Consider the following 20,937-nt stretch of genomic DNA (forward strand, 5'->3'; position numbering starts at 1 on the left):
GGCCACTCAGATCCCTTCCTGAAAGCACACAGAGAAATCCAGAAGTCCACTGCACAGGTATGCCTTACAGACCAACTGTCTATGTGCTTTGGTAATATATAAAACTTGAAAATAACAATGAGCAAATAATGAAGGCTGCCAATGCGGCAGGAAATGCGGCATAACCTGACAAATGTCACAATCTCGAAGTTGTACTCAAAATGGGCCTTACTGTGCCTTAAGTCAGGGACTTACTTCCCTTCTCTCCAAAATGCATGCTCTAGACAACAGCAAATTACTTGAGGTTTAAAATGTATCTTTGTCGTAGCACAGTGTGCCAAAAGGAGGGACTTGCTAACCCCAAGAGACTCAGCTTGTTTAAAGACATAATGAAAAGAGCAGGTGTTCTATCTCGATGTTACTTCTAGAAGACACTTATTAAATACTTTATCTCCTGCAATGTCCATGGGCTAGCTACATTTTATTTTACCATCATGCTAGCCAGAGCAAGTGGTTCCCTTTTACACTCAGTGAGCTGAAAATGAAAAACTACGCTTTGGGTTGTTCTGTTTTGATCTGTAAAGAATCTTGAATGCAATGATTCAAGAGTCAACTCATATCATGATTTATTTCACCTGCCTCCTATGACCGCACATTTAGGCCATCTGCAATTTTTCCAGAGATTACAGTGTAATTTTTATCTGTTTAATATTTATAGTAATCTTAATAACTTTGTACAATTTGGGCCAGGTATCTACCATAAGAAGATCTTTGAGCCAGGTGCGGTGGCTCACGCCTGTAATCCCAGCACTTTGGGAGGCCGAGGTGGGTTGATCACGAGGTCAAGGGATCGAGACCATCCTGGCCAACATGGTGAAACCCCATCTCTACTAAAAAAATTACAAAAATTAGCTGGGCATTTGGTACGTGCCTGTAGCCCTAGCTACTAGCATGGCCGAGGTGGAAGAATCGCTAGAACCCGGGAGGCGGAGGTTGCAGTGAGCCAAGACTGTACCACTGTGCTCCAGCCTGGCAACAGAGCAAGATACTCTCTCAAATAAATAAATAAATAAAGATCTTTGGTCCTCTGACTGAGATTCATGAAGATAAACAAATACATGACTCTCATGTGGCTCTCCATAACTAAGTACAACAGAAATACAGTTCTGAATCATTGGAGAACTGCCATGTGATGACACTAGACCACATTAAGAGCTATTTGTGATTGTGTAATAAATGGAAACTAACATATGACTCTTGGTTTTTCTCACCAGCAAGACAACACAATATAATGGATGGAAGAATGTGCACAACTGTGAGTAAGATGGTTTAAGAGAGGCAGAGCAGACAGTGGAAATTCGCGGGTGAATAATTCCCGTTAAGTAACCGGAGTAATGGGTAATAGCTCAACATAAAATCATGATGTCTTAGGGCACTCTTAATGCATGCAAATTTATACTTTTCTGTTACAAATCATCTCCTTTATAAAAAAAAAACTATTAAAGACAAATTGAGTCCTATTTAAATTAACAAAACACATCCTTATATATTTGTTTTAATAGATTTAATATATATTGATTTATATATATGTCACTAATATGTTTATATGAAAAACAAATGTTTTCAAACTTGTATATGCTACAATTTTTGTAGAAAGCAACAGCAGCCCAGCAGATTACTTCTGATGGTCTGCAGTAAGCAGTTTTTGGGGGTACATGTCCTATGAGGTACCCAAGAGGCAGGCTTCTTGTATAAGGAGGGTATTCCTTCCCATACAAATGATTTTTAACAGGTTTTTAAATTTTTGTCAGGAATTCTTGCTTTAAAAAAATCCAAACCAACCAAACAACAACAACAACAACAAACTTAGCCAAATATGTATGAACAGGTGGAGACAAAATAAGAGAAATGTCACTGTTACCTCTAAAAATAATGCAGTCTTTTTAATTTAGCAAATAATTATCAATAGTAGTCACACATACCTCAGAGTTTTCAGTTTTCTGAATTCAAGAAGATCACAACAGCCAATCTAACTCCAAGAATACAAACATTATCCAGCTAAGTTACATGGACCAATTATATGGTGGGCTACAGACTTACAAGAAAACCATGTTAATCTCTAACTGACAGTTCAGCAGCAGTCTAAACATGCTTTTTCTGAAGAGGCCATAATACTGTATAATGTAAAAAGTGTCCCAACTAGGAACAGAGACATCTGACCCTCTAATCTGATATTTACCACTTAGAATGTGACCCTGAAAATGTCATTTAATTTCTCTGTGCCTCTGCCTCACAATCTAAAACAATGAAAGTAGTTTAAAATGTTTATTTTACAGGGTTCTGCACGGGTACGTGAATCTTCCTACCATAGTCATTACCACCTAATACTCATTAATCTGGAAAGAATTTCACCAAAAATGTTTACAGTGGTTTCCTCTGGGTGCCTGTGTTTTGGGTATCTTCATGGATATACCCCAAATGCAAAGTGGCTTTTCTCTGTGTGGTGAAATTATAGAATACCTTTTTTGACTTCTTCTTGCTGGTTTGTATGGAAACATAGTGAATATTACTTTCATAATCAGAACAAATGCTACACAGAATCTAAAAGACCACAATAAACGAGCTCAAGTACCATCATCATCTCTCTTGGGCTCTCAGCATGGTCCACCTTGGGATCACTTGGAATTCAGGTGGGACTTCTAATCGATTCCCAAACCAAAACAAAACCAGAACTGCACACTAATCACAGCACGCAAATAACAAGTGTTAACACACATATATCAGAACTGTTTCTCACACTTCATCACCTACTTCTCCCCCATACCTCCAAAGGCCAGATGGACTTGCCCCTGCCAGCAGGAGAAGGGCCAAGAGCCCATTTTCAGTCAAGCCCAGAAGGCTGAAGGCTGACACAGAAGTGTACTTGAGGTTCAGCTCTAGGGAGATGCAGAGGAGCACTAGAAAATGAGAGTCTAGGCCTGGTGCAGTGGCTCACGTCTGTAATCCCTGCACTTTGGGAGGCCAAGGCAGTGAATCACCTGAGGTCAGGAGTTCAAGATCAGCCTGGCCAACATGGCGAAACCCCATCTCTACTTTAAAAAAAAATTACCTGGGCATGGAGGCACTTGCCTGTAATCCCAGCTACTAGGGGGGCTGAGGCAGGAGGATCACTTGAACCTGGGAGGCATAAGGTGTAATAAGCCAAGATTGTGCCACTGCACTCCAGCCTGGGCAACAGAGTGAGACTCTGTCTCATTTTAAAAAAAAAAAAAAAATGTCAGTCTAATGGAGTACTTTCCAGAGAGGTCCTGACTTCCAGCCTGGCCACAGCCCAGCCTAGAGAACCAGCCTACTTCACATCTGTATTCCCAGGGCAGGAAACTGTCAACAGCAATCCTGGTTTTCACATTCAATGGGCATGTATACTGTGATGGAGAATTAAGCCTCTTGTTTTCTGTTTCCCGATCTGAAACCAATGTGTCAGAATATCATGACCCCTAAGCTTGATTTCAGTGCTAGCATATTACAGTTCTATTTGAAAATGACACTGCCTATCTCATTCTCCATCATCTATCTACTTTAGAAACAATTTGAATTATTTTTAATTAAAATTTTTAATGAATTATAATAACCATATACAATTGTGGGCATATGTCATGATACACACACGCACACACACAAATAAATTAAGCAAATGATCATGGTAATACATCTCTCCCCAAGACTTAAATGGCATTTATACACCTAATATTCTTAACAATGTGGCTCTTTATAAACACCAAAAGAGATAGGTCATAGTTGAAGATAAAAATGTTAAGACAAAGCCTTTTAGAATGTTACAGACACTTTTAATGTGTACAATTAGATAGTTTATTTTGCTGTGCAGAAGCTCTTTTAGATCCTTTTAGTCAAATTTTGCTTTAGTTGCAATTACTTTTGGCATCTTCATCATGCAACCTTTGCCCATGCTGATGTCCTGAATGGTATTGCCTGGGTTTTCCTCTAGGGTGTTTATAGTTCCGGGTTTTAGATTTAAATCTTTGATCCATCTTGAGTTGATTTTTGTATAAGGTGTAAGCAAGGGGTCCAGCTTTACTATTCTGCATAGAGCTAACCAGTTTTATTAAATAGAGAATTCTTTCCTTATTGCTTGTTTTTGTCAGTTTTGTCAAAGGTCAGATGGTTGTAGGTGTACAGTCTTATTTCTGGGTTCTCTATTCTGTTCCATTGGCCTATGTGTCTGTTCTTGTACCACTACCATGCTATTTTGGTTACTGTAGCCTTGTAATACAGTTTGGAGTTGGGTAGTGTGATGCCACCAGCTTTGTTCTTTTTGCTTAGAATTGCCTTGGCTATTTGGGCTATTTTCTGGTTCCATGTGAATTTTAAAGTAGTTTTTCTTAGTTCTGTAAGAACATCAATGGTAGTTTAATGGGAATAGCACTGAATCTATAAGTTGTTTTGGGCAATATTGCCATTTTCATGATATTGATTCTTCTTATCCATGAGCATGGAATGTTTTTCCATTTGTTTGTGTCTGCTCCGATTGATTTGTAGTTCTCCTGTGAAGGTCCTTCACTTCCCTTGTTAACCGTACTCCTAGGTATTGGTAGCAACTGTGAATGGGAGTTCATTCATAATATGGCTCTCAGCTTGTCTGTTGTAGGTGTATACAAATGCTAGCAATCTGTGCACATTAATTTTGTATCCTGAAACTTTGCTGAAGTTGCTTATCAGCTTGAGAAGCTTTTGGACTGAGACACTGGGGATTTCTGGATATAGGATCATGCCATCTGCAAACAAATATAGTTTGACTTCCTCTTTTCCTAAATACATTTCATTTCTTTCTCTTGCTTGACTGCCCTAGCCAGGACTTCCAACACTATTTGAATAGGAGTGGTGAGAGTGGGCATCCTTGTCTTGTGCCTGTTTTCAAGGGGAATGCTTCTAGCTTTTGCCCATTCAGTATGATATTAGCTGTGGGTTTGACATATATGGCTCTTATTATTTGAAGGTATGTTTCTTCAATACCTTTATCAAGAGTTTTTACCATGAAGGGATGTTGAATTTTATTGAAAGCCTTTTCTGCACTTATTGAGATAATCATGAGGTTTTTCTCTTCAGTTCTGTTTATGTGATGATTAATTTGTGTATGTTGAACCAGCCTTACATCCCAGGGATGAAGTCAACCTGATGATGGCAGATAAGCTTTTTGACGTGCTGCTGGATTAGATTTGCCAGTATTTTATTGAGGATTTTCACATCATTGTTCATCAGGGATACTGGCCTAAAATTTTATTTTTTTGTTGTATCTCTGCCAGGTTTTGGTATCAGGATGCTGCCAGACTCAGAATGACTTATCAAGGAGTCAGTTCTTTTTTTTTTTCCCCCAATTTTTTGTAATAGTTTCAGCAGGAATGGTACCAGCTCTTCTTTGTACCTCTGATAGAATTCAGCTGTGAATCCATCTAGTCCTAAGCTTCTTTTTGGTTGGTAGGCTATTCATTACTGCTTCAATTTTAGAACTCGTTATTGGTCTCTTCAGGGATTCCATTTCTTCCTGCTTCAGTCTTAGAAGCGTGTTATGTGTCCAGGAATTTATCCATTTCTCCTAGATTTTCTACTTTATATGCATAGAGGTGTTTATAATACTCTCTGGTTGTTGTCTGTATTTCTGTGGGGTCAGTGGCAATATCCCCCTTATCATTTCTGATTCTGCACAGCAAAAGAAACTATCAACAAAGTAAACCAGCTACAGAATGGGAGAAAATTTTTACAAACTATGCATATGATAAAGGTCTAAAGTCCAGCATCTATAAAGAACTTAAATTTACAAGAAAAGAAAACTCCAGTAAAAAGCATGCAAAGGACATGAAAAGACACTTTTTGAAAGAAGACACACATGGTGAACAATCATGAAAAAAAGCTCAACATCACTGATCATTAGAGAAATGCAAATCAAAACCATAAGATACTATCTCACATCAGTCAGAATGGCTATTATTAAAAAGTCAAAAAATAACAAATGCTGGTGGGATTGTGGAGAAAAGTAACACTTTTCCACCGTTGGTGGGAATATAAATTAGTTCAACTATTGTGGAAGACACTAGGGTGATTCCTCAAAAATCTAGAAACAGAAATATCATTTGACCTAGCAATTCTATTACTGGGTATACACCCATAGGAATATAAATTGTCCTATAATAAAAACACACGCACACATATGTTCACTGCAGCACTATTCACAATAGAAAAGATGTGGAATCAACCCAAATGCTGGTCAATGATAGACTGGATAAAGAAAATGTGGTACATATATACCATGGAATACTACGTAGCCACACAAAAAAACAAAATTGTGTGTTTTGCAAGGACATGGGTGGAGCTGCAGGCTCCTTAGCAAACTAACACAGAAACAGAAAACTATATATCATATGCATGTTTTCACTTATAAGTGAGAGCTAAATGATGAGAACACATGGACGCATGGAGAGGAACAATGCACAGTGGGGCCTATTGTAGGGTGGAGCATAGCAGGAGGAAGCAGACCAGGAAAAATAACTAGATTACTAGGTTTAATACCTGGGTGGTGAAATAATCTGTACAACAAACCTCTAATATCCTGCACATGTACCCCTGAGCTTAAAATAAAAGTTAAAAAAAGAAAGCAATTAGAAAGGCTCAAATTAAAAGAGAACAAAATTTTATTCACTGAAAATATCTATTGAGTTTATTTTTAAAAAAGTCTGGTTGTTTTCAGCTCAAAAAAGTGGATACTGTTTCATTTTTTAGTAGAGATACATATTATAAAAACTTGTTCACACCCTCGATTTTTGTTGAATAAGAACATAAGATTCATTGCTATTAAAGTACTGTGTGATATATCATTTCCAAATTAATACATTTTTATAAAAATGACAAGAGTTTGTGAATCAGACCTAAAGTAATATTTTCTTCAATTATATTGGATTTCATTAAATACAGTATATATACATCAAAATCTTCTAAGACTAAAAATTATATGAATAAATTGAATATCCAAATCATTGTATTATACTAAACTTAATTTTCTGTAATTTCTTTCATAACTTAGGGAATCATGGTGGCTGAACTAGAGAATGTCACATATTGACAAGTAAAGCAATTACCTCACTTGAAGTCAAAAGTTATTATATCTCTTTCCTAAATCCAATATATTGCTTAGCTTAACTAAAATAGGTCATTTAAATCTCTTGTCGTTTGACAGAAAGAAGAATATTTTTAACTTGATAGTAATGAACAAGAGTTATTCATTTCTATAGCCTACAATGCTTAACTGCTTATAATGCTGACACACGAGGGGCTCAATAAGGTTCTTTGGAGTGGTAGAATGATGACGATACTAAGCAACATCATGAATGTGCAAAGAAATATATCTGAAATAATTGAGATTTGGTAGCTCAAAACATAGTCTCCATCAGTCATAGGGGATAGGTGGGTAGAATTAATTCATTACAGTTTTGTTTATGCTTTTACTGTTAAATCTTCTTATCAGTATCCAAATGATGCCTTTCAATAAATGATGATTATGGGGGTAGGTGGCAGAGAAAAGATTACACATAAATTAACTCACAGATAAATATTAATGTCAGTTTCCCAAACATTTAAATTCCATGTGTCTCTCTCTCTTTCTTTTTTAAAGCAATGGCTGAGCTACAGTTAATATTTTAAAATATGGAATTTAATTTCACCGATTTGAAAAAGTATAGGTAGATACAAGTACCATCTAGATATAAGCACAATCTTCTAGCACTGTAAAGGTAGATAAAAGCACAATCTAGATATAAGCACAATCTGTTGTAAAATTTCACATCTAGACACATTCTCAGATATCAAACTTTATTCACTGAAATGAAAACCTTCAACACACAGAGCAGCAAGTAAGAATCAGTAATCTAAAGCAAGTGTTGTTTTGCATTGAAATTGCTTTTAGACAATCTGGCAGATGGTACTTTTTTATTACCTAGAAAGTTTTCCTGGGGGAGAACACACCAAATTACTTTAAAAAAAAAGAAGTTAAGTGGTCACACAGAATTAGTCATACATCTTTGTCCTGGCTGTAATGTCTCTGCTATGCCAAGCAAGGCAGCAGTGAAAATTTACATACATTAAAAATTGCCAATTGCATTATGCCTGCACTGGGCCAATAAAGGCTCATATAATCACGCAACTGAATAAGGTACTACTATCTAATACATGTGTTTATCAAGTTAGATCTGCTTTGCAGAGCTGTTTGATTTCATCTTTCAGAAATTTTTCATTGATAAGCCCTGACACCTGTATGTCAAAAGCTCACCAATATTCCTGACATCTCCCCAAATTCCCACCTCTTTTTAGCTACATTCTTTTCAGAATAATGGAAATGGAAGAGACTTGAAGCATACTCAATTCAATTCCTTCAATATAAAATAAAAATAAAAATAAAACTGAGACCTGATCAGATTCACTGATTCATAGCACAAATAAAGTTATTTAACATTCATACTAGGACTGAAACTCAGTTCACTGAAATTCCCATCATTTTCTCTTTGTAACACACCATAAAAGATGAAAAGAACATGAACATAATTCATCCAATTTTTCACAAAAATTTCCATACAAATAAGACAAATATTACTTTTACATACCTTGATGTTACATCAGAAGAAAGAAAAATGTACACCTTAAATAAATTATCTCCCTTTTTTTAACTTAAAGTGTATCTCAATAGATCCATATGAATATATATATGATGCTTATAAACAGGATTCAAGGGATCATTAAATGCTCTGTTAACAAAGCACTACATATTAATTTGGAATCCTAATATTTTTTCCAATATGGCTTTCCTGGTTTTTGTATCTAGAGACTAAGAAACAAAGGAGCAATCAGTTTCATTCTCAAGCCAAGACCTTTGTAGTATATTCCACCACAGTTTCAAACATGCTACCCAGCAACCCCAACTGTGTAGCACAGGGTTGGGGGTGACAATTCTGCTTGATTTTTTCACAAGACAGCCAAAGTGTGACCGTGGCCATTCGCCTTTTAGAACAATCTAAGAAAAGAAGCACAAGTTACTCCACATGTCAGTAAGGATTTCTGGCTTCAACCAGTACCCATGCTGCAGGCTGGCAGATAGAAATCGAAAAGGACAGAGCTTTGTACCCAGTGCCAGCTGAACCTGGTGGCAGGCTATTAAAAAAAAAAGGCACAGATTATACATGGAGGGATGTGAGGGAGTGGGGAGAAAAAAAATGCAATGAACTAATGTTCCTAGTTGGCATCTGCCTTTTGACTCAAAGAAAAAGATGGCTCCTTTCCAAAATTTTTCTATTACTTTGGTATCAGCTGCCTTTTTGGACTCGTTTATAAAAGCTGAGACTGCCAATAGAACAAGGCAAGATTTCTGTTAGTAGTAGTAAATGTGCAAGCCCCTTGAAATAACAGAAATTTTGATATTTCTTCTACAAAGGCAACTTAGGCATTATTATTCCTGGCATTATCTTTAGGACATGTAATTACGGCCAGGTACTATTATGAAATACGATAATAGCAAAGTTTGATGCTAAAAGTTGCTACCTTGATTTAATTTACCCTTACAATTTATTTAACTAAAGAAGAGTTTGAAAGAACAGTCATGTATCACTTAACAACAGGGATGTGTTCTGAAAAAATGTATCATTATTTTGTCACTGTGCAATCATTATAAAGTATTCTTACACAAACTTACATGGCATAGTCTACTACACATGTAGGCTATATGGTATAGCCTATTGCTCCTAGGCTACAACCTCTGCAGCACATTTCTGCACTGAATACCATAAGTAAGTGTAACACAATTATAAGTGTTCATGTATTTAAACATAGAAAAGGTACAGTAAAAATATAATTTTATAATGTTGTGGGACCACCATCACATATGTGGTCTGTTGCTGAGTGAAACATTATGCAAATAATGCATAATGTTTGCTTTGGGTATTCTAGATCTTTTGCCTTTCTGCATGAATTTCGGAAGAAGCTTGTTGGGATCTACTAAAAAGCCTTCTAAGATTTTGACTTCATAGATCAGCTTGGGGAAAATTAACATCTTAACAATGAGTTTTTTAATCCATGAATATGGTATATTTCTCCATATACGTAGGTCTTCTTTGATTTATCTGACCAGTGTTTACATACAGATCCTCCATATGTTTTCTTAGATTTATACATAAGTATTTTATGGCTTTTTGTAGGATGAGATATGCTATTATAAGTAGTACTTTAAAAAATGTTCTCTATCTGTTGAGATGATTATATGTTTTCTTTTTTGTTTATTAGCATACTATATTACTTTGACTTTCAAAGTTGAAGCAGGTTTGCACTCCCAGGATAAATCTCACCTAGTTGTGCTATACTACACTTCATCCTGGTAAAAATGTCATGTGCACCTGAAAACAATGTGTATTCTGCTGTTGTTGGATAGAATGTTCTATTTAAATATTATTTAGATGAACTTAGCTGGTAGATTTTTTCAGGTCTTCTATATCCCTACAGATTGTTTACTTTTTTATTGAATACTGTATTTTGAATTACATGTGATAATTATGAGTAATATTGAATACATATTGTTGCAATGGTTACCCTGGACACACCAAAGGCTTCAAATTCCTTTGCCATTACCTTGTTTTTAGGATGGGCCTGATTTGCCAGAGGTTTTGCTCAGTGCCCGCTTGAACTTCAGTTTCAGGTCCTCCTTTTGTGCTGTGACTCAGATAGGTTCTCCTTCCATTCCTTTGTCCCTCTCTTGGTGATAGACTGCAATTACTTGTTGCTCTATGTTTTACACTCTGGTGATGAGAGGCAAGTTATGGGTATGTCCTGATTAAGTCTAGTCTTGGGCAGTCACTGTGCCCCTGGGTTTGGCAGTATGGCCTTCTCAGTATTCTTGCCTTTCCCCCAGATTTAGAGAATATGATTTGTTTTTCTTCCTTTTCCCTTCTTAAAGTTGCCATATGTTTTTGCCAGCTCCCTAAGGGAAATGGCGATTCTACTAGTCCATTCTCACACTGCTATGAAGAAATACCTGAGACTGGGTAATTTATAAAGGAAAGAGGTTTAATTGACTCACAGTTCCACATTGCTGGGGAGACCTCAGGAAGCTTATAATCATGGTGTAAGGCAAAGAAGAAGCAGGCACCTTCTTTGCAGGGTGGCAGGATGGAGTAAGTGCAAGCAGGAGAAATGCCACAGGCTTATAAAACCATCAGGTCTCATGACAGCTCACTCTCACAAGAACAGCATGGAGGAAACTGCCCCAGAGATCCGATTACCTCCACCTGGTCCCACCCTTGACACCTGTGGATTGTAGGTATTACAATTCAAGAGGAGATTTGGGTGGGGACACAGCTAAACCCTATCAGTGGTTTTTGCTCTTCTTTCAGGCATTTAAGGCATTATTCCATAGGGTATTTAGGGGAGAAGGATCTGGGCAGCCTGTCATACATTTCCTGCAGTGGCTGCTGATCTTTTTCCACAGGGCTGTACCATAATGACAAAGGACGCTTTCTCTTGACTTTCACCAGTTTCTCTTGTGAGACCAGGTGAGGTTCTGAGAAAAGCCTGAAAGTGGGTGTGAATTTTTTTATATCATAGGCCCCAGGGATTCTGGGTTCCCTTGCTTGCTTACAGTCAGCCTTTAAAAATCTTCTCAAAATGTTGGCCAAATTCTTTTCACTGGTGTCCAGCAGAGTCTGTCCTGGGTAAGCAAGTGCTGTTTTTTTAGTTGGTTGGTCTACTACTTCAGGTCTTTGATGGGTTCAAGAAAAGTTATTAGGTAGTGTCTCTGAGCCTATTCTGGCTTGGGAGGCTTCCCAATTAAAAAAAAATTAAGTTATTAATTTATAGACTATGATGTAGCATTTATGTTTTTTGTAAGGATGAGAATGATACCCTTTCCAGCTTTCTACATCCAAAGAGGAAGCTAGGGGCTTTCCTTATTCTTCAATGGGATTTTAATTATCATTCTTTGCATACTGTTTACCTGATTTTGTTTTTTTTTTTTTTTACATAAAGAGTATTTTTCCATCATAAAATAGAAACTACAGTCTCTTTTTAAAAGTCTGAGTAAATAATTTCGGATTCCAAGGTTTTAGACTAAGGAGTTAATGTAATAGTTACCAATAACATTGAGTTTTGAAAAGAGCCACTAACAAGTTCATTTGGTAGAAAGAATGCCAGTACCCCAAAGAAGCATCCAGTACCATTTGTGATTATTCACTGTTGAATGAATGATCTAGATTACTGAGATAAATACAGTTTTTGTTTTTAATTCTGTTTGTGTGATGAATCACATTTATTGACTTGTGTATGTATGTTGAACCATTCTTACAACTCTGGGATGAAACTCATTTGTTCATGACAAATTATTGTTTTGATATGCTGTTGGGTTCACTTTGCTAGTATTTTGTTGAGAGTTTTTGCGTTTACATTTATCAGAGATATTTGTTTGTATTTTTCTTCTTTTGTTATGTCCTTTTGTGGCTTTGGCGTCAGGATGATACTGGCTTCACAGAATGAGTTAGAGAGGATTCCCTCTTTCTCAGTCTTTCGGAATAGTTTAAGTAGGACTGGTACCAATTATTTGAATGTCTGGTAGAATTTGGCTGTGAATCTGTCTGGCACTGGGCTTTTTTTGTTGGCAAGTTTTAAAATTATGGATTAAATCTCACTGGTTATTACTGTTCTGTTCAGGTTTTCTATTTCTTGCTGATTAAAGTTAGGAGGGTTGTATGTTTCCAGGATTTCTCCATTTCTCCTCTGAATTTTCTAGTTTGTATGCACAGAGGTGTTCACAGTAATCTCAAATGATCTTTTGTATTTCTGGGGTGGTGGTTGTAATGTCTCCATTTTCATTTCTAATTAAGCTTATTTGAATCTTTTCTTTTCATGGTTAAGCCAGCTATGGTCTATGATTTTGTTTATCTTTTCAAAGAGCGAACCTTTTGTTTCATTGATCTTTTGGTATTTGTTTGGTTGCAAATTCACGTAATTCTGCTCTGATCTTTGTTATTTCTTTTCTTCTTCCAGCTTTAGGTTTAATGGTTCCATTTCTCTATTTCCTGGAGGTGTGACATTAGGTTGTCAATTTGTGATCTTTCATACTTTCTGATGTAGGCCCTTAGCCCTATAAACTTTCCTCTTAGCACTGCTTTTGCTGTATCCCAGAGGTTTTGATATCTTGTGTCACTATTATCATTCATCCTGAGGAATTATTTAATTCCCATCTTGATATCATTGTTAACCCAAAAGTCATAAAGGAGCATATTTGCTTATTTCTATGTATTTGTATAGTTTTGAGGATTCCTTTTAGAATTGATTTCTAGTTTTACTCTGCTAGGATCTGAGAAGATATTTGATATGATTTCAATTTTTTACATTTTCAGAAATATATTGACATAAACATATTCAATTGTTATTTGACAAAAGTACAAAGGCAGCCCGGCGCGGAGGCTCACGCCTGTAATCATAGCACTTTGGGAGGCCGAGGTGGGTGGATCATGAGGTCAAGAGATCAAGACCATCCTGGTCAACGTGGTGAAACCCCGTCTCTACTAAAAATACAAAAAATAGCTGGGCATGGTTGTGCGTGCCTGTAGTCCCAGCTACTCAGGAGGCTGAGGCAGGAGAATTGCCTGAATCCAGGAGGCGGAGGTTGCGGTGAGCCGAGATCGCGCCATTGCACTCCAGCCTGGGTAACAAGAACAAAACTCCGTCTCAAAAAAAAAAAAAAAAAAAGTACAAAGGCAATTCATTGGAAAACTGACAGCTGTTTCAACAAACGGTGCTGAATACTTGGAAGTTCACAAGCAAAAAATGAACTTTGCTTCATATCTCACACCTTATATAAAAACTAACTCAAAATAGGCTATCTATCTAAATGTAAATGTTAAGACCATGGAATTTCTAAGAGAAAATATAGCAGAAAATTATGGTCTTGTAAATCTTTTGACCTGACTCAACACTAAAAGCTTGATAAATTGATAAATTGTACTTCATCAAAATTGTAAACTTTTGTGCCACAAAAGATACTGTTAAGAGAATGGGAAAAAAGCCACAGACTCAGGGAAAATATTTGCAAATCACACATCTTATGAAGGGCTTTTATTCAGAATATATAAAGAATTCCCAAAACTCAATGATAAAAAAACAAACAATCCAATTAAAAGTAGACAAAATAATGGAACAGAAACTTCAGCAAAGAAGATATATAGGTAGCCAATAAACAGAAAGAAACATCATTAGTCATTAAGGAAATATAAACTAAAACACAACCTGACACCTATTAGAATTGCTAAGATAAAAACAACTGAAAATACCAAATGCTGGGAGGACCTAGAGCAACTGGAACTCTCATATACTGCTGGCAGGAATGAAAACTGGTACAAACACTTTGGAAAACAGGCAGATTCTTATAAAACATAAATTCACCACACATAATCCAGATACCCTACTCCTAGGTACTTACCTAGGCAACATGAAAACTTACATTCACACAAATTCACACGAATTATATGACATATATAATTTGTCATATAATTCCCACAAACTATATGACATGCTAGAAAAAGCAAAGTTATGGAGTGGAAAAGAGAACAGTGCTTGTTTATGATCAAAGGTCAGGGAGGTTGACTACAGAGTGGGAGTGATGGGTAATTTTCTGGAGTGATACAAGTATGCTGTATCTAGATTGTTATTATAAACAACTCTATGCTTCTGTCAAAGCTTACATAACTGTACACCACAAGGAGTAAATTTTACTATAAATAAATTTTAAAGAAATAAAAAATTAACAAGGAACCCAAAGAAATAACTGATAGTCTCGTAAAAATCAACAAGGACTACAAAAACCATTACTTGAAAGGTTATCAAGTAATTTTTAGGAAACAGGATATTCATACGGTGACATAGTATCACCTCATGTGGCATGTATAAAGAGAAAGGGGAAAATGAACCTTTGCAATAGAGAAATGTGCAGTCACCTTCTGAAACTAGTAACCAAGTTTAGCAGTACTGGTGGGATGGCTCAGTGCTGTGTATCTCCTGACCTGATGTGACCTCAAAAACACAGCATTACCTATTACATTTTCTTGCTAAAAATGTGTAATCCAAATCCAATTAATCAAGTTCTCAAATGTAAGTGCTAATATACAGCAATGCAGAGAACTATTTAAATATGCCATGAAAGAAATAGTCAGATACTTATCATTCAATGAGACTGGTGTCCTGAAAAATTAAATTATTAAAAGGGCAGGGTATGGTTTTATATTAAAAAGAAATAATCAAATGCAACATCAGAACCTTGAAAACCTGACTATTAAAGATACTCTTCAAGAAAATTGGAAAATTTAGTATTTGGACTAAATTTTAGATGTTATTAGGGAATTTCTGCCATTTTTCTTTGATGTGACCATGATGTTGTAGATAAGTAGCAGAATGGCCCTTATTTTTAAAAGTTACACATTGAAGGATTTAGAGACAAAGTAAGAGGATGTCTTCAACCTAATGCCAGAGGGTTCAGCCCAAACAATTCTAGCTTGTGTATTCTTCTCTCTCTCCATCTCCCCCTCTTCCCTTTCCCCTCTCAAAATGTGGGAAATACTTCAAACCATATCTCCTTGAATATCCACAACTACACTGGTATCTAATTAGTTCCACAATGAAGAAACCAATTACTTCATATATTCCAAGCTTATTTGACCACAAAATTTTATTTTGAATGAACGTTTGAATAGCATATGAAACTAGTTTCAAGGAAACAGATCTAAAAAGACTTTTGAAGTGCATTATACAGTAACTGACAATGGCAAAGGAACAGCTTTATACAAATTTATATTAATTTGAATTTTATTTTCCTCTGAAACCTTTGTAATTGTCTTACTAAGTGTAAGACACCAAGAAGACATTTGCTAAAAGGCCCTTTCATTATTTTTTCTTATGGAAAAGTATTTGGTTTGAGTTGGCTTACTTTATAATATTCTGGCCATATGGTACATACCATTTTGCACCTTACTTTTTCTCCATCCAGCAATTACACGGTAATCCTATTTTTATGCCACTAAATTTTTCCAAAATGTTATTTTTAATAGATGCCAAATATTTCCATTTTACAATGAAACCATAACTGATTTAACCCTTGCACACACTGCTATGCAAATTTCAATGTATTTAAGTTTTTGTTATTAAATTTAATTAGGGAATAAGTAACTTATAGGAAAATATTAGACCAAATCTCTATTATTTTCTCAGTCTGGATTCTTAGTCAAGGAATCATTGAAGACAAGCCTCTTGATTATACATTTCCAGTGTGTTTTCCAGAAAAGTTACGCCAATCTACATTCATATCAGCAGCATATAGAAATGCCTGTTATCACTACTAACATTAAATATGGTGAGATGGAGAGGGGTAGAGCAAGATGGCCAAATAGAAACCTTTACAGATCATCCTCCCCTTAGGAACACCAAACTGAAGAAGTATCTGCAGAAAAAAATCACCTTCATAAGAACCAAAGATAATGTGAGTGATCACAGTATCTGGTTTTAACTTCACATCACTGAAAGAGGCACTGAAGAGAGAAGGAAAGACAGTCTTGAATTGCCAGTGCCACTCCTCATCCATCCCCTGGTAGCACAGAGAGAGAATCTGTGCACTTGGGAAAGGGACAGCACAGTGATTGTGGACATCCCCTGTAACTCAGCACTGCCAGAACGCAATACTGGACAGAACTCAGCCAGCACCCAGGGAGTGAGCATTTAGACCAGTCTAAGCCAGACAGGAACTGCCCATCCCAATGGTCAGAACCTGAGTTCCATCACACCGTGACACCATGGGCAAAAGTGCTCTGGGGTCCTAAATAAATTTGAAAGGTAGTCTGAGCCACAAAGACTGCAATCCTTGGGTAAGTTCTGGTGCTGTGCTGGGCTCAGAGTCAGTGGACTTGGGGAGCATGCCTTCCAGTGAGATATCAGCTGGGACAGCCAAATTGCAGCTCTGAAAGAGACTCCTTCCCAGTGTTTTAGGAGAGGAAATGGAAGAGTAAAGAAAAATTTGTTTTGCAACTTGGATACCAGCTCAGCCACAGTAGGATAGGGTACCGAGCAGGGTCCTGAGGCCCCTACCCCAGGCTCTAGCTATCAGGCATCATTTCTAGACACTTCCTGGGCCAGAAGAAAACCTTTTTCCTTGAAGAAAAAGACTCACTCCTAGCAGGACTCATCATCTGCTGACTAAAGGGCTCTGGGTACCACCCAGTGGTATCTGGGTGAGACTCAGAGACACACTTGCTTTGGGTGTGACTCAAGCACATTCCCAATATGGTAGCTATAGGGAGAGACTCCTTCTGCTTAAGGAAAGAAGTGAGGAAAGTAAAGGGAACTTTGTCTTGCAGCTTAGGTACCAGCTTGGCCACAGCAGGGCACAGCATCAAGCAGGCTCTTGGGGTACCTGATTCTAGGCTTTGGCTCTTGAAAATAATTTCTGGACCTGTCCTGGACCAGAGGAGACTCCACTTCCCTGAAGAGAGAGACTCCTATCAGATATATTTGACAAAGAGACTGAAATCATTAAAACAAATCAAGAAGAAATTCTGGAGTTGAAAAATGTAATCAACATACTGAAGAATGCATCACAATTGATCAAGTAGAAGAAAGAATTAGTGACCCTAAAGACAGGCTCTTTGAAACTACAAGGTGAGAGGAGACAAAAGAAAAAATAATAAAAAAGAATGAAGCACACCTTCAATATCTAGAAAACAGCCCTAAAGGTACAAATCAAAGTGTTATTGGCCTTAAAAAGGATGTAGGGGGACAGAGAGACAGAGGTAGAAAGTTTATTCAAAACATAATAACAACTTGCCAAACCTAGAGAAAGATGTCAATATTCAAGTATAAGATAGTTACAGAATACCAAACAGATTTGACCCAAATAAGACTACTTCAAGACATTTAATAATCAAACTCCCAAAGGTCAAGGAAAAAGAAGGAATCCTAAAAACAGCAAGAGAAAAGAAACAAATAAAATACAATGGAGTTCCAATAGTTCTGACAGAAGACTTCAGCGGAAACCTTTCAGGCAAGGAGAAAACGGCATGATACATTTAAAGCGCAGAAGGGAAAAAACCCTTTTATCCTAGAATAGTATATCCCACGAAAATGTCCTTCAAACATGAATGATAAATAATTTCCCAAGAAAAGCTGAGAGATTTCATCAATGCCAGACATGTCCTACAAGAAATGCTAAAGGGAGTTCTTCAATATGAAAGAAAAGGATGTTAATAAGCAATAAAAAATAATTGTTATTTAGGTGCAAAACTCACTGGTAATAGGAACCACACAGAAAAACAGAATTAAAAAACACACTGTAATTGTGGTGTGTAAACTATTCATATATTGAGTAGAAAGACTAAAAGATGAACCAATCAAACATAATAACAACAATTTTTCAAACATAAACAGTATAATAAAATATAAGTAGAAACAACAAAAGCTAAAACTTTAAGCTTTTAAGTTTTAAGACTTTAAGTTTTAGCTTTTGTTGTTTCTACTTATATTTTATTATAAAAGCTAAAAACCAGGGGGACAAAGTTTAATTAAATATAACAGTATGAGAAAATATAAGTAGAAACCACAAAAGCTAAAACCCAGGGGGACAAAGTTAAAGTCCAGAGTTTTTATTTACTTTATCTTTGCTTGCTAGCTTGTTTGTTTAGGCAATCAGTGTTAACTTGTTATCAGTTCAAAATAATAGGTCATATTAATTTCAAGCCTCATGGTAATCAGAAATCAAAAAGTATATAACAGATACACAAAAAATAAAAAGCAAGAAATTAAAACACACCTCCAGAGAACATCACTCACTAAAAGGAAGACAGGAAGGAAGGGAAGAGGAAAGGGAAAAGCACAAAACCACCAGAAAACAAATAACAAAATGATTGGAGTAATCCTTACTAATCAATAATAGCATTAAATGAAAAAAGACTAAATGGCACAGAGTGGCTGAATAGATTAAAAAACAAGGTCCATGTAATCCCAGCACTTTGGGAGGCCGAGGCGGGTGGATCACGAGGTCGAGAGATCGAGACCATCCTGGTCAACATGGTGAAACCCCGTCTCTACTAAAAGTGCAAAAAATTAGCTGGGCATGGTGGTGTGTGCCTGTAATCCCAGCTACTCAGGAGGCTGAGGCAGGAGAATTGCCTGAGCCCAGGAGGCGGAGGTTGCGGTGAGCCGAGATCGCGCCATTGCACTCCAGCCTGGGTAACAAGGGCGAAACTCCGTCTCAAAAAACAAAACAAAACAAAACAAAACAAAACAAAACAAAACAAAACAAAAAAAACAAGGTCCAGTGCTCATTTCGGCAGCACATATACCAAAATTGGAACGATACAGAGAAGATTAGCATGGCCCCTGCGCAAGAATGACATGCAAATTCATGAAGTGTTTCGTATTTTTGTATAAAATATATAATAAATAAATAAATAAAAAACAAGATCCAATGATCTGTTGCCTATAAGAAACACACTTCACCTATAGAGAATGAAAATACATATAGACTGAAAATAAAGAAACAAAGATATTTCATTCCAATGGAAACCAGGAAAGAACAGGAGTAGCTACGGTTATATCAGACAAAACAGATTTGAAGACAAAACTATAAAAAGAGACAAAAAAGGTAATTATATAATGATAAAGGGGTCAGTCAATTCAGGAAGAGGATATATTAATTGTAAATATATATGCATCTAAAACTGGAGCACCCAGATATATAAAGCAAATATTATTAGTGCTTAAGAGAGAGATTGATCTCAATACAATAACAGCTGGAGAGAAATCAATCCCAACACAACAATAGCTGGAGACTTCAACAATCCACTTTCAGCAATGGACAAGTGATCCAGACAGATACTCAACAACAAAAAAAGTAATCTGCACTATAGACAAATGGACCTAATAGATATTTACAGAAAATTTCATCCAGCAGCTGCAAAACACACATTTTTTTCCTCTGCATATGAATCATTCTCAAGCATAAACCATATGTTAGGCCACAAAAAAGTCTTTTAAAAAGTTCAGAAAAACTGAAATTAAATCAAGTATCATCTCTCACCACAATGGAGTAAGATTAGAAATCACTAAAAAGAGGAATTTTGGAAACTATACGAATGCATGGAAATTGAACAACATGTTCCTAAATAACCAGTGGGTTAATGAGGAAATTAAGAAGGAAATTCAAAGTTTCTTGAAACAAGTAATAGAAACAGAACATATTGAAACCTATGGGATGCAGTGAAAGCAGTACTAAGAGGAAAGTTTATAGGGATAAGCTCCTGTATCAAAAAGATAGAAAAACTTCAAATAACTTAATGATTTATCTTAAACAACTAGAAAAGCAAGAGCAAACAAAACAAAAAATTAGTAGAAGAAAAGAAAGATAAGAGTAGAACTAAATGAAATAAAAAACTACAAAAGATTAATGAAACAAAAGTTGTTTTTTTGAAAACATACACAAAATCAACACACCTTTAGCCAGGCTAAGAAAAAAAGAGAGAAGACCTAAATGAAAATAAGACATTAAAAGTAGACATTAAAACTTATTCTGCAGAAATTCAGAGGATCATTAAAGCCTACTATAAGCAACTGTATGCCAATAAATTGGAAAACCTAGAAGAAATGAGTAAATTCTTAGACACATACAACTTACAAAGATTAAACTATGAAGAAATTCAAAACCTGAACAAACCAATAAAAAGTAATGAGATTGGTGCTGTAATAAAGTTTCCCAGCAAAGAAAAGCCCAGGACCCAATGGCTTCACTACTAAATTTTACCAAACATTTAAAAAGGAATAAATACCAATCCAACACAACCTATTTTGAAAAACAGAGGCAGAGGGAATACTTCCACACTA

The 20,937-nt window shown here is 36.3% G+C and overlaps 1 protein-coding gene and 1 non-coding gene across 5 annotated transcripts in view; one reads left to right on the plus strand and one right to left on the minus strand.

Moving 5' to 3' along the window:
* The window catches only part of RHBDD1 (rhomboid domain containing 1), a 162,844-nt gene that overhangs the window by 54,539 nt on the left and 87,368 nt on the right, over window positions 1-20,937 (minus strand). The gene's annotated exons all lie outside the window — the stretch shown is intronic.
* LOC120364382 (U6 spliceosomal RNA) lies at window positions 19,376-19,482 on the plus strand. The gene has a single exon (XR_005579644.1). It is a non-coding gene; the product is annotated as a U6 spliceosomal RNA (small nuclear RNA).

Source organism: Saimiri boliviensis, chromosome 5 (assembly GCF_048565385.1).
Source record: "Saimiri boliviensis isolate mSaiBol1 chromosome 5, mSaiBol1.pri, whole genome shotgun sequence".
Taxonomy (NCBI): Eukaryota; Metazoa; Chordata; class Mammalia; order Primates; family Cebidae; genus Saimiri; species Saimiri boliviensis.